Here is a 14,562-nt window from a genome sequence, read left to right as displayed (position 1 = left end):
TTCGCTGGGTTTACAGACCCCCCCCCCCCAGGCTAATTATTCTTAAGCACCAATTTGCATTTAATCACAGCCTGGCGGGTTTCACTCCAAAGGGGGCATGTGCTAACAGTACGGCATTTAATCCAACCGTCTTTGAGGGCAAAGGATATTTCAGTTTTTTAATTAAAGACACAGAAAGGTGAAAGTGTGTGAACCTGGTTAAGACAGGGAGTATTTTCAAGGAGTCAGCAAATGCTCCCTTTTACTCGGGAAATCACATGACTCTTGGCCACACAGAGCGAAGCAATCCCAGTTGTTCCTACCGGCTGGGATCGTGCAACAGCCGCGGTGTGACAAGCCCCCCGCGTTACCACATTCTTTCCTTCCTTCCTTCCTTCCTTCATTCTTTCATTCCTTCATTGGAGACAAATGTATGAACTTGAGAGATAAGATCCAGCTCTCAAGGGAAGCAGTCAAAGGAATAAATGAACAAGGCGTCTCCTGAAGGGGTCACACGGAAAATACAGCAGTGATGCAATAAAATGGGGGTGGGGGGGTGTCAGGGGTGAGGGGCTACTTTAAGCCCTGTCATCTGGAACGACACCGGCAGGAGGCGGCAGGCTGAAACCTGAGTATGAGTCAGAAATCTATGCGCAGATCCGAGGCAGAGCACTGCAGGCAGGGAGGGCCGTGGGCGCAGAGAGAGCGTGGGACGAGAACCAGCGTGATGTGGCCCAGGGAGGATGGAAGCTGGCATGGCTGAGGGAGGGGGAGAAAGAAGCCGTTGAGGATGGAGGCAGAGGCCGTGGGCTGTAAGCCTTGGGCCCCCAGGACATCTGAAACATCCTATACCTGAAGGACCATCCTCCCAGGAACACTGCCCACCCCTCTCACAGGACGACCAAGGAAGTAGCCACCATCAAGCCAGGAGTGAAGATGGCTTCTCGGCCTTGTGGCTAAGACCATATGTAGTATCTGTTCTTGTCAGTTTAATAAAGCCAGTAGTGAAGAGCCGACAGCACCCTGAGCTGGTACGATCCTCACTCTAAAGAGCACCTGCTTCCAGCCGGTACCCACCCAACCACCACTCGTCAGGTGCAAGCTCGCTTCATTCTGCCAGCCACCCTAACAGACAGGCACTTTCCCATTCTACAGATGAGAACACTAGTGCTCAGCCCAGTTAAGTTATAGAGCGAAGTGACGCAGTCCTCCGAGGAGCAAAGTCAAAGTCACATGGCCCAGCAAGCGTGTAGCCACAGAGTTCTCCTTCTGTCTGGCACAGGACACCGTGGTCCTTCTGCCCAGCTGTGAGCTGTGAGCCCACACACTACAGCTTCTGCCATTGTCAAGTCACACACCTCCCCACACGGGGCCTCTGGCAACACACTGACAACCCCCACCCCCCCCCCACACACACACACGCACACACACCCACAATGCCTTTTCAGATCCAAGTACCTTAAAGTAACTAATGAGTTGTTGGAGACAAAACAATGGTTTTCAATACACTTTGAAACTCACTTTCTGGCCCTGGCCAGTGGCTCAGTGGATAGAGTGTTGGCCTGGAGTATGGACGTCCTGGGTTTGATTCCCAGCCAGGGCACACAGGAGAAGAGCCCATCTGCTTCTCCACCCCTCCCTTTCCCCCTTCTCTCCCCTTCTTCCCCTCCCACAGCCAGTGGCTCAACTGATTAGAGTGTCGGCCCCAGGCGCTAAGGATTGCTCTGTTGGAGGGCATCAGCCCCAGATGCTAAAAATAGGTCGGGTGGCTTCAGACAGGGTTGCCAGGTGGATCCCGGTTGGGGCCCATGCGGGAGTCTGCCTCCCTATTTCCCCTCCTCTCACCTAAAAAAGAAAAAGAAAAGAAAAACTCACTTTCCCTAACTTTTTCATTAACAAAGGTGAATCGATAATGTCATACAATTAATGATGTGGTTTTCAGAAGATGTAATTCTTCCTCAGCATTCACCACCTACTACTTACTATATGTACCATTTCCTTGTCAATCAATTTGCCTTGATGAGTCATTTCTCTCTTTCACCACTGTGGTCCCAACCCCAGGGTGCCTCCTGGAGGTGGACAGACAAGGCATGTCATTCTCCACAGGAGGTGCTACCCGACCGGTTGTTACAGTCTCTGGAATAAAGTAAGCTACTGTGGCGACATGCACACGTCATGGGTGGGGAGGCAGGAACCTCATTCTGACACAATATTCCTTGCTCTCATCAACAATCGATTCAGTTCCCCGGTGCACATGTGTCCTAAAGGTTGGCAGCTGCAACAGAGGGACAGAACATAGTTCTTGGAGTCGGCAGAGAGAGGCTGGCGTCCCTGCTCCGCCACTCCCTGGCTCCCTTGCAAATAATACTGCCTTCCGTCACTGGGACAGCCCTCTGGGCTAGATTCAATACACAGTATCCCTAAGATGTCTACCTCAGTGACAGTATACCTCTCCTTTTTTTTTAGGGAGAGAGGCAGGGAAAGAGAGAGAGACGGGAACATCGAGCCGCTCCTCTATGTGCCCTGATCAGAGATCGAACCCCCCACCTCCACGCTCCAGAGTGACGCTCCAGCCAACCAAGCCATCCAGCCAGGGCTCAGCTTCCTTTCTTATTGATATTTTTAGAGAGACGGAAAGAGGAAGGGAGAGAGAGGGGAGAGGGAGAGGAGCATTCATCTGTGTGCCACTCAGTTGTGCATTCGGTGGCTGCTTCCTGTGCGTGCCCCGACTTGGGACTGAACCCCACAACCTTGCTGTTTAGGGACAACGCTCCCTCCCAACCGGGACTGAGCCAACTGGCCAGGGCCACACCCCCATTTTAAAGATAAAGCAAACTGAGTTTCCAAGGGATGGAATAACCTGCCTCGTGTCACCTATGTAAAAGGTTAAGTGAGCCAAGTTTCAATGAGGCTCAGGTAGGGGGAGGAACCGCAGGAACCAGAGCAGGCCTGCCAGCCCTCTGGAGCCAGGCCCCACGCCACTGGCACCCCGCCGAGGCCCCCCCCCCCCGCCCCCCGCCGACATGCGGCCCGCCCTCGGCAGGCAGACTGGACAGGCAGTGTCGGCATGCCCAGCCTGTGGGCTCCAGGCCTTCCGACAGTGTTCTCCTGCAGGGAACACAAACAGCCCTCCTCAGACCCGGCCGGGCCAGACACAGACCGTCCTGGGACTCGGAACAAGCGAGATGGCCGTCGGAACGTCTGAAGCGCCAGCGTGGGCCGTGGCGGCCTTGCCAGACCGATAAATGACCGCGCCTCTGGTTCCTCTTGATGTAGAATTCATCGCGTCTCCCTTTCCATGAAAGATAAACCAATGGCTGCCCTTGACAGCTGTTTCTCTGGGGTCATTCCTCCCTCCTATCCGCCCAGCTACCCTTTCTTCGGGGATTTGAGCGATGTAATGTTAGTCCTATCCATTTCATTCAATCCTTCCAGGGTAGTCTACAGTGATGGGGGAGGCGGCCGAGCCAAAGGCCCTTAACCGTTTGTGCGCTGTGCGGAGAGGGTGCGCGAGACAAGCACAGAGAGCAGGGTTCATAAAAAAAAAAAAAAAGTCTTGTGCAGATCTCTGCAAAGGAGACAAGAATGAGGGTAGTAGCAGCGTGCTGTGTGCACAGCGACTCTGATGAGCGCGGCTCCAAGCCGGGCCCAGCGGGCTCCCAGCATGCTCTGGAAGCACCCACACCCGAAAGAGCCAGCACACTATCTGCCGGTCCAGGAGGGAGTCCGGCTCTGTAGCGTACATAGCTAGCCACCTTGGCCGTTCCTTTGTGGATGTGGGCCCCACGGATACCCAGCCCCGGGTGGACGGTGGGAAGGGGGTCTTCACCATGCCCCCTTCATGTGGGCTGGTCGTCAAGAAGGAGACTCCGGGGATGGAGAGGCATTCGACAAGCGTGAGAGGCAGATACGAGGATTGCTCGTCTTCCAGTGAGTCGACTCAGGTTCCTGCGGCTCGAGTCACCTGCCACAGTCCCCTCTACTCAGAAGTCAAGAAGCTAGCATTAGAACGTGACCCAGACTGGTGGTTCTCAACCTGCGGCAACGTTGTCTCCCAGGGGGGTTTGGACAATGCCTGGAAATATGTTTGGTTGTCACAGCTGCGTGCCACCACTAGTCTCTACTGAGTATAGACCGGGGATGGGGGGGGCTGTTAAACATCCTACAATACACAGGACAGCCACCCAGCACCCAGAATTTCTAGTTTCCGCGTTTACCAGCGTCTTGGTTGAGAACTCTTGAATTAGACTGACTCGGAGCCCGTAAAGCTATGAGGGTTGGGGAACAATCAAATTTGCTCAGAATAACTGTTAAAATTACATATGACTTTTGCCATTTTTTTTGGTTCTAACCAGGGCCTTGATGCCTCCCAAACTCAGTGGGATACACGGAAACAGGAGTAATTTTCGTCAATGATGATCCACGGTGTGTCTAGCAGGAACCACGTGGTCAAATCCCCAGGCGCCCCGCCTTGAGATTTCACCCTGAGTTCTTGCTGTGCCTGACATGAAAGCCAGAGCGTAGCACGAAGGACCTCGTGCAGACACATCACAAACATCTGCTGCATCAGAACCCGGGCCTGGATGTGGGCCAGACCGTGACCCAGGCTCTTGGTCCCCCCTGCAGGAGGCTTACCCTTCTATCCTTCGAGAAAATAGCCAGCGGAGGGAATCCATTTGACCAAAAAGTAACAGCAGCTGGAAAAACAGACGACCCGGGCCTGGATGTGGGCCAGACCATGACCCAGGCTCTTGGTCCCCCCTGCAGGAGGCTTAGCCTTCTATCCTTCGAGAAAATAGCCAGCGGAGGGAATCCATTTGACCAAAAAGTAACAGCAGCTGGAAAAACAGACGACCCGGGCCTGGATGTGGGCCAGACCATGACCCAGGCTCTTGGTCCCCCCTGCAGGAGGCATACCCTTCTATCCTTCGAGAAAATAGCCAGCGGAGGGAATCCATTTGACCAAAAAGTAACAGCAGCTGGAAAAACAGACGAGGTGTAGGCACAAGGCATTCCACAAAAGGCCTGTGGGAGCTGAAGGGCCTGTCTCCTGAGGTGAGCTGCGAAACGTTATTTCTTCCACACGGATGTGCTCTCGGTCACCTCCCTGCCACAAGCCCCTGTGAGCGCTTGTTCGAGTCCAAAGCCCGTCCCCTGGAGAGGGTAGCCCCTCCCCACTTTATCTCCACGCAGCTCCGGCCTGCCACTCCCACCCCCTCAGCACAGAGCACCCCCCCGTCACACACTCCTGTCCCCAGCACTAGTGGCCAGCAGAGCTTCTTCCCATCAGACAAGCGGACAAAGAAAAAGCAGCGGTGAGTTGTCCCCAAAAGTGACAGGCACCACATTCTGACTCGGGCGTGGCCAACAGTGTTTGCCCCCGAAACCAGATTAGAAAGAAAACTTTTTTTTTTTTTTTCCACAGGCCCGACAAAATATTAAAATTAAAAAAATGTTAACTACAAAAATGATTCATTTAATTCAACAAAATCTTATTATGTAATTTGTTTATGAGTAAGTGTAAGTAATTTAGTACAACAAATTAACCAAAAAAGAATCTTTATAATGGAATTTTTAAAAAAAAAAAAAAAATAAAGAAGTATCAGGAATCCATCTGACCAACTATTTGGACGTTAACACTAGATTGACTAGTCACACGCGGAATTCTTTTCCGTGTATCACTATCTTCTTAAATACCTCGATTTCCGATAAGCAAAGACGCTTCCAATTCTGAGTAGCTGAGATTTTAACTGTCATGGTTGTACAAAGATATGGTAGTTTATGTATAACGATTTAAAAGTACCACTTATTTCATTTCCACGGTGCGTCGTGCGGAGAATATTAAAAATTTCATCGCGGGTTGTTGGCCGTGCCTGTTCTAACCGGGGCGGGGCGGGGGGGAGGGGGAGGACAACCTTCTGCGACGTCCCATTAGACGTAACTCGGAGTTAGAGAGCGTGGGTTTGCTCATGCTCGGTCACGCTGTTCACTTTACAGGTGTGACTTAACCTGTGCAGACCTCCGTTTCTCTATCTGCAATCTGGGGACAGGGAGCACAGACCACAGCGCCTATTCGGTAGGATTACTGTGGCATCAGTGTCCACAAAGTACCAGGCCCTGGGAAAAACACTCAGTTTAAAAAAAAAAAAACAAAAACAACAACAAGGCATCACTTTGAGGGAAAGATGGTGCTGTGGCCGTTAGGAGGCATTCTGTTTTGGTTCCAGACAAATCAACAGAGAGCTAAATCGATCTGTCCAGAATGCTACAACCCTGTCTTCCTCGCCACCAAGGTGGGAGTTAGGGATGGGGGTGGGGTGTGGCTACAAAACGCCCTCGGGGGCCAGCTGCTCAGGGGAGGCTCTCGCCACATTCTCGAGCAACAGCAAGCCAGACAGTAGCAACGGCCGGTCCAGGCGCCCCCAAAATCGGCGCGGGCTGTCCTGGACGACGCAGGACTTTGTTTCCAAAAGGGGTCACGCTTTTCCGAGGCCACACCGCCTTGCCGTGAGGGAAGCCATCACCGCCCGTCTTCGGGGAACTGGGTGAGGCAAGACTGCTGGCTGCTCTTGCTCCAGTCGCACAGCCTGTGTGGTTCTCTTCTCCTTGGGCTCTCCCTCCTCCCCAGCCCCCCACCGCACCCCACCCCTGGCCAGCCACCCCCTTCCCGCTCACTGGGGACCACCTTCTCTGGTATCCACCGCTGGCTTCTCATTAGTGCTCCGGGGAGGCAGGGAGATGTAACCGGACCGGGTGGGTGATGCTATCAGTTGCCCCCCCCCGTGACGGGCACTTGGACTAAAAGCCTCCTCCCACTCTCGCACTGTGATTGAGTTTCTCTCTTTCTCTCTCTCCCTCCCCCCCCCACCCGGGGTCCCCTCCCTCTTTGAGGCAGTGTCCGTGCCAAGGGGCTGGGCACTCACCCCTCCGGCCCCGCAGCACCTGCCAACAGAACCGGCCTGTTTATCTGGATTCACAAAGCTCTGTTAGCGCTGGGCAGGCTGCAGGCCGGAGCCAGAGGGACCTGCAGGAAATCCCATTTCCTCAGTCCCTGGGACTCCAGGTGGAAATGCCCAGGGCGGAGGGGTGAGAGGTGAGAGGTAACACAGGCGTCTCCATCTCCAGGACAGACATCGGGGCCGTGTTCAAGAAGCTCTTCAGAACTGGGATCTGAATAAAGCACAAGGCTCTGAGCAAACGCAGAGCACATGGTGACAGAGCTGGGGGGGTGGGGGGGGGGGAGGCCAGTGCCATTTGGGGAGGAGCGGGGACTCTCTATGGAGCCTCAAGCAGATCCAGGGAGCCGCGTGATGCTCATGACTGACAGGCAAAGGAACCAAGGAGACAGAGAGGGCTGGCTGGACAGAGCAAAGCCCCCGCTGGCAAATGAACACACAAGTCACGCTGTGACTTTCTGGTGAGGTTTGCTTCTGACCATTTCCTTCTTATGTGCCCACTTGTCAGCCAACCAGTGTGGTCACTTATAAAAAAAAAAAAAAATGGCTCAGCAGAGCCCGATCGCTGCTACCCCACCCTGCATTATTAGCCGGAGGAAGCTCAGCTGCAAGCCAACCGAATTTTCAACAGGAATCTTGACCTCTTCATAAACCCTCGTGTCTTCATTTTGGCTCCAAACAATAATAAAACAGTTGGAACTTATGCTGCCCAGGAGACAGGAAGGAGTCACATTTATTGAGATCCTACTGTGCGCCCGGCGTTCCCACACATCAAGCATCTCATACAATGTACATACGGCCTGGGGGGGAGGGGGGGAGGGGAGGAGGGGATCTCTCTCTCTTGCCATTTGCTCCAGATCTCAAACGGGAAACCGGGGAATGGGCTGGGCGTCCCCCTTCCCCACGATCGCGGTCAGCAGTCACCAGTGCCCACACACCGTCCGTCAGCTGCACCTGCAGAGAGACCTCCAATTTGATCCCGCCCTTGCTCAACCATCTGGCTCCTGACACTTCAAAACGCAGCATAAGCCCTGCCTCTCTGAGTGGCCCAGGGAGAGGCGGACTCTCTCTCTCTCTCTCTCTCTCCTCTGCTTTCCTGCTCTCTGATCGTTTTCCCTTTTCATCCATCCAGTCATACACTATCATATTTTTTTTTTTTAGCTCTCTCCCCTAATAGACTGTCAACAGCTGGCGGGCCCAGCCTGTGTCTCAGGTCCCAGAGTCCAGCTGTCCCTGCCCAGCACAGAAGACCTGCATGAGGAAACTGACTCAGAGGAGTCCGAGGGCCCGGACTCCCGCCCAGGCTGACGGCCGCAAAGCCTCCGTGTCCCCGTCCAGTGGCCGGCCCAGCACCCTTCCAAACCTCCCGGAGGGAGGCGGCCACACCGCCGGCCACGGGACTCATAAATGCCTCCAAGATGCCAAAGGACACCCCCGAGCACATCGACATAACGAACGGAGGGCTGAATTTCTTCTGCAACTGGCACTGTCGTCCAGTAAATGATTAATCAGGAGAGTCTCCCAAGATGATCCCAGAAAGGCCATCCTCCCCGATTCTGAGTTTCAAAACGACTCCTGTGTGGGATTGCGGATCTCAGCTCTACATCAGAGCGCTTGGTGCAGACCGGCTTGTCTAGCCCCTGTAACAGCCCCACTAAGGGAAGGGGGAGGTGACTGTCACATCGTCCCTTTGCGAGGGATGTGTGTGACGGACGTGCAGGCTGAGGCGCAGCTCACTGAAAAGCGAAACCGGACCTGCTCCGAGCCAGCCCGGGCTCCGGACACAGCGGCATCAGACACCCCCCACCGTGGCCTCCTTAGCAGAGCACCTGCGTCTGTCCTCCCACACTCCCTACTCCCTGAGTCCTGTGACGCCACTTCTGTACCCCCACCCCCGGCTCCCATTTCCACATCCCGTTTCCCCTTACCCTCCTATCTGTATGACTGACGGACAGGTAACCCTCCCTCCTGAAATCCTGCATTCCCCGTGAAAGGGACTCCTGAACGTTGTATGAACCTGTCCTGGTAGATATAGATGTCCGGTGTCGTCTCCTTCCTTTCCAGGGGGTGTTCCTCCCACAGTGTCAGATAAGCAGCCCGTCCCAGAGAGAGCAAGCGTGACCACGCCCCGTCCGATAGCTGCCCGAGCCTCTCGTGACCAGTGACCCCACCTGTCACAGAACACAGCTCTTCGAACCCCGAGAGAGAGAGAGAGACAGAGAGAGAGAGAGAGAAACGCGGCTATGGTGCACGCTCTGTCTCCAGGCCCACACGGGAAAATTCCCACAACAGCAGACTTTTATTTTCAATGGGATGGCTTCGAAAGGCGCAGAAGAGTTCTGACCCTAGCCCTCCATAGCCCTGGCCTTGTGAAGGAATGAAACTGTTGTCCTTTGCAATGACACGTTTCCATCACATGACCTATAGACCAAAGTGGGTCACTGGTAAGACACCAGTGTGGCGGGGGGTTGGGAGTAAGGAGACCTCACTGTGAAAAATGGGAGATCGGATGGAATGACTTCTCTGACCCCTTCCCAGTAAGATCCCACTGTCCGATTCCAAACACTTGAGTTTTTCCTTTTGTTTCAGGGAGGCATTTAAGGGACGGGCTATGGGTTCCCGAGTCTCCTCGACCCTTCAGGGTTGGAAGTTCTGTGCTATATGTCATTCACGTGTCGCCCTCTGAATCTGAAGGCACGACGGGGAGTTCTGCAGAGAGGTCTGGTCTTCAGACTTCTTTTCACTTCCTGTTTGTAGAGCCCCCTTTTCGTTTTAAATAGCCTGGGTTTTCTTCATTCCCCGGGGGAGTCAAAGACCCAAGAGGGCCAGGGCTGTTTCCCCACAGTACGCATGCCTGGTCATTCAGGGATCTACTTGGAGGCTCAAGTATAGTCTGCTGGCCCAATTGGCTTATCCCAAGTCATACAACACTCTACATTTTATAAACACTTCTTTTAAAAGCCAACGGCAGCCTGACCAGGCGGTGGCGCAGTGGAGAGAGCATCGGACTGGGATGCGGAGGACCCAGGTTCAAGTCCCCGAGGTCGCCAGCTTGAGCGCGGGCTCATCTGGTTTGAGCAAAGCTCACCAGCTTGGACCCAAGGTCACTCACTGGCTTGAGGAAGGGGTCACTCGGTCTGCTGTAGCCCCCTGGTCAAGGCACATATGAGAAAGCAATCAATGAACAACTAAGGTGTCGCAACAAAAAACCAATAATTGATGCTTCTCATCTCTCTCTGTTCCTGTCTGTCTGTCCCTATCTATCCCTCTTTCTGACTCTCTCTCTCTGAAAAAAAAAAAAAAAAAAAGCCGACGACCGTGAGACATTATAGAAATAGAGTGGCCACAGCAACTGCCATTTCTCAGGGTCACCAACGTGAGAACTATTCCTGAGAAAGGCCACTCCATTAAAGGGACTGACTCACTGGATTAGAGTTATACCGCTCCCTGCGAACACACTGAAGGGCGACACTCCTGGTGTGGTGCCATCTTCTTTGTCAACTGCAAAGCTTTGGGGACAGTCAAGGCCCTCCTATCCTCAGCTCCTCGAGCTTTTCTCCCTGAAAGCAGCACTAACAAGTTATACTTCATGAGAAAGGATCTCGTCGGGATCCTAGAACTTCTGTGTAAGACGGCAGAGGCGCTCTTGCCCACCTCCTACCAGATTCCCAAACAGGGAAAACGGAACACACACACACACACACACACACACTCTCTCTCTGACTGAGGAGCAGTCTCTTGGTAAACAGAGTGGCAATTAGAAAGTTCTGCCAAGTTACAAGGTTAATTCAGTGAAAACAACCATTCACCAACCATACGTAATGCTGCTGCTTTACCTTAAGGAAGGTAGAAAACAAAGTTGACCCCCCCCTGCCCTGCAGGGCGACCCACTCAGAGAGCTGGGATCCGTCACACTAAACATTGGATGGCCACCTCCCTACTGCAAAAGTGATGGCCTTGTAGCCCCCACAAAGGGACTCTAAACTCATCGCCCCCGGTGATCCCACTACCTCTCTAAGAGTCCCAAACCTCCCAGTTCAGGACTCAAGATCCCAAGGAGCGTGAGTAGCCGGACAGGGTGACATGTAAATAGATCCCCTACCTAACTTCCGTAGGAAAGTCAGACACACACACACACAAACCTCGGGTAGCTATGTCTGAAGACTAACTTTCCACCCATTTAAACAGAGCGGAAGAAATGTCCAAGAACCAGTCAGCAGAGCCCGGACGTAAGCTGGGAGCTACTGAACTGGAGACCTCGTTTCGGCTATACGAGCGATCAAGGAAAATCGACATACTTTTTGTATCAAGGATGGAGCAACAAGAGCCAGAAAACGAGTTGCCACATTTTAGGGGGCTGGGGAGCCGAGAGCAGGGTGCGCACACACACATAGATGCACATGCGTGCACACGCGCGCACACACAAACATTGAGGTCTGTGTAAATGCTCTCTCTTCCTACCTCCTTGCCTTCGAGTGGGTTCCCCTCCTCACTTTCTCCCCTCGAGGGAAAAGAACCCCTTTACTGTACAGAATGCCTGCTTCAGGACCGTGTAGCTGAGGAAACGTCCACCCCAACACGGCCTTGCTCTGCCTTGCTCCCGGCAACCTCACCAGCCGGCTGACGTTCCCCTCTCCCTAAATGTTCTCAAAATCACCAGCGCAGGAACACTCGCGCCGCCGAGAACACACAAGCTGTAATGTTAGGTAATGCTGCCTGGGTGGCCACCAATGGTCGCGGCGACCCTATGCCACCAACAGCAGCACGACACGGTCCCTTGAGTTTCGGATTCTGCGGATGCCCCACGCCCCATCCCAGGGAGACCCGCCTCCGCTCCTCCCGAGGGGAGCTGTTCCCGGATTCACTCATTCCTGGCCCTTGGCGTACTTCACCGCGTGTACGCAAGGTTGGTTTGTTTGTTTGTTTGTTTGTTTGTTTGTTTGTTTTTTCAAAGCCCCAGCGCAGTTTGGGTCCTGATCCCACGTACCCCGCTATAGCGGAAGGACTGCAAGACAGCTAGCAGTGCTTCCCATAGAGAGCCCCCCACCTTGGAGTCTCATTTCACCAGACACTAGTTGGCGATAAAATCTAGTGGTGGATGGAGGTCCTATTTCTGAGCACCCAGGGGAAAAGCACATTTGCCTCTCTGTTTCTGCCAAATAATGGGGGCAGGGGGGCTTGGCGAAGAAGAATAAGAGTATGAACCCTGACCTTCCCCCCAGGACAGATGCTGAACAGTGAGGTAGGAACTGACTGCCCCACACTGAAATCTCAGCTTCCCGCTCTGTGAGACTCAGCTCTGCCAGCTCCTGTCCCCAAAACCACTGTCTCCCCAGACACGTTCACTTCCTTCTGCTTCTAATTCATGACTCTGGGGGCCTTTCTTCCCAACCAGAGAGGGAGGACCTTATTTACAAAGAGGGGAATCAGTGCTCAGAGTGGTCCCCAAAGTCACCTCATATGGAATAACATTGCTTCCTACCTGAAATGCTCTTCCCCTCTCCCTATCCCCCCTACCCCTGCTTTTGGGTGAACAAGAAGTGGCTTCATGGCACTTTATCAGAGAAGGTTTCCGTGACCCAGAGTTAGGAAACCTCAATCCTATTATTCCCACTGGGTTCTTGCCCTTTTATGGCATTAATCAAAATCTGTTGAACCTGGCCAGTGGCCCAGCATAAAGACTTCCTGGGTTCAACTCCTGGTCAGGGCACACAAGAAGTGACCATGTGCTTCTCCCTGTTCCCTCACCCCATCCTCTCCCTCTTCCCCTCCCACAGCCAGTGGCTCAGTTGGTCTGAGCATGGCCCCAAATGCTGAGTAGGTCTGCTGAAATGCATCGGCCTCAGGCACCGAAAATAGTTCAGTATTTGAGCATTGGCTCCAGATGGGGTTGCCAGGCAGATCCCAGTCAGGGCCCATGCTAGAGTGTAACTCACTATCTCCCCTCTCTTATCTCAAAAAAAAAAAAAAAAAAATTATTATTTTTTTAACTCATTTTTGTTCTGTCTCTAAACAGAGTCATCAGCTCTGTTAGTGCAGGTACCACCTCTTTGATGATCACTAAAGTCCCAGTCCCCAGCACTGGTCCCAGCATAAGGAAGATACTCAAGCAAATATTTGTATGTGGTCCTCTGGCTTCCCAATTCTGTATCCCTTCCACTCAAATAAGCATTCTTCAGCAAAGAAATTCTCCAAGCGATCCTAATAGGCAATCCTAAAACCAAGTCTTATTCCCATTACGATTCAATGGTGAACTTGAAACGTCTGCTTTTTTGTGCAGCATGGGGTCCCAGCCAAAGGGGACATGGACCAAGAATTTCAGGTAAATGGACAGTGCTCGGCAAATTATGAAAGCGTTAACCAGCATCTGTAATTTCTAAGTATTCCATATAAAACCTAACTCCCAGACCTTTCACAACCACCCCAGGAAGCAGGGGCTACTCTCCCATCCCCATTTTACAAGTAGGGACATTGAGGGCTGGAGGTGCAGGACTGCCACCTCCCACCCTGGGAGAACCCCCAAACCTGCCTCCTTGAGGCCACGGCAGCCCCCTCTGGTGCCCGTACTGAGACTACTGCTTCCCCCTAAAAACCATTTTGTTATTATTATTATTATTATTATTATTTTGGCTCAGCATAAGTCTTGTCTTAGAGGGCATGAGAAAGTCACACCCAAAAGGGGGTCTGAAAATGTCCTCTAGCTCCGTTCTGCCTACCCCCTACCCTCCCACTCCCTTCTACAGCCGCGCCCTCCGGCCTGCGCCTTGGCGGGGCGGCTCTTGCCTCCACACGGTGGGAGAGGCCACCACGGCCTCTGCAGGGTGCAGCCTGGCACGGCCGGGCAGAGATCGGCAGGCGGCCCCCGGGCTTTGAGGGGGTGCGGCCTGCCCCGAGCTGCGGCACCCTGGCCCAGGGGGTGAGGGAGGGGGTTTGACAGGCTGAGATCACCTGCACTGGTGGCCTCTTCCCGGCTCTCTCAGCCCGCCTCTCCCCTGCCCCGAGCGGCAGCACACTGGCCCAGGGAGTGAGTGAGGGGGTTTGATGGGCTGAGATCACCTGCACTGGTGGCCTCTTCCCGGCTCTCTCAGCCCGCCTCTCCCCTGCCCCGTTTCCCCGGACCCCGGGGATGCTCTGAGCGGCTCCACAAGCCTGGGCTGAGTAGAACGGCTGCGGGAGCTCAGTGACTTTCTCGGAACCCGTGTAAACACGGAAACAGGGTCCTACGTCTTTAACCTGCTTCCTCCAGGAACCTCTCAGTTCCCCTTAGTCTCTCTCCTGCTTCCCTCTTATCTTTGGCATTAACAGACACCTTCCTGTTTCTTACTGCTTTAGAAAACCTCCAGGCCAGGTATCCAAGGAGCTCGTCCACCTTTCTCAAGACCCAGCAGACCGTGGAAGCTGGCCCTTCCGGGAGGCCAGTGGCCAGGGCAGGCCTTGCTCTCCCCTCTCACCACCCCACCATCTCGAATCAAGGCTTCTCAGTTCCCCTCCCCACACACACACACACACCTCTTGTCTATTCTTCTTCCTTTATAAGATCTCTGACTCACAGCCCAGGGACCCACGGACGGACGGAGAAAACACTGCTGCCCAGCCTCGAACTTCCGTACGCTTCTCCACGCCTGCT

General features: G+C 53.6%; 1 pseudogene; it reads left to right on the top strand.

Annotated features, from left to right (window-relative positions):
• Positions 1–915: 915 nt before the first annotated feature.
• Positions 916–1,040, top strand: LOC136385208 (U2 spliceosomal RNA; annotated as a pseudogene).
• The last annotated feature ends 13,522 nt before the right edge of the window (positions 1,041–14,562 follow it).

This window comes from Saccopteryx leptura, chromosome 13 (assembly GCF_036850995.1).
Source record: "Saccopteryx leptura isolate mSacLep1 chromosome 13, mSacLep1_pri_phased_curated, whole genome shotgun sequence".
Classification (NCBI taxonomy): Eukaryota; Metazoa; Chordata; class Mammalia; order Chiroptera; family Emballonuridae; genus Saccopteryx; species Saccopteryx leptura.
The sequence above is the reverse complement of the archived record's forward strand: the minus strand, read 5'-3'. Positions and strand labels throughout refer to the sequence as shown.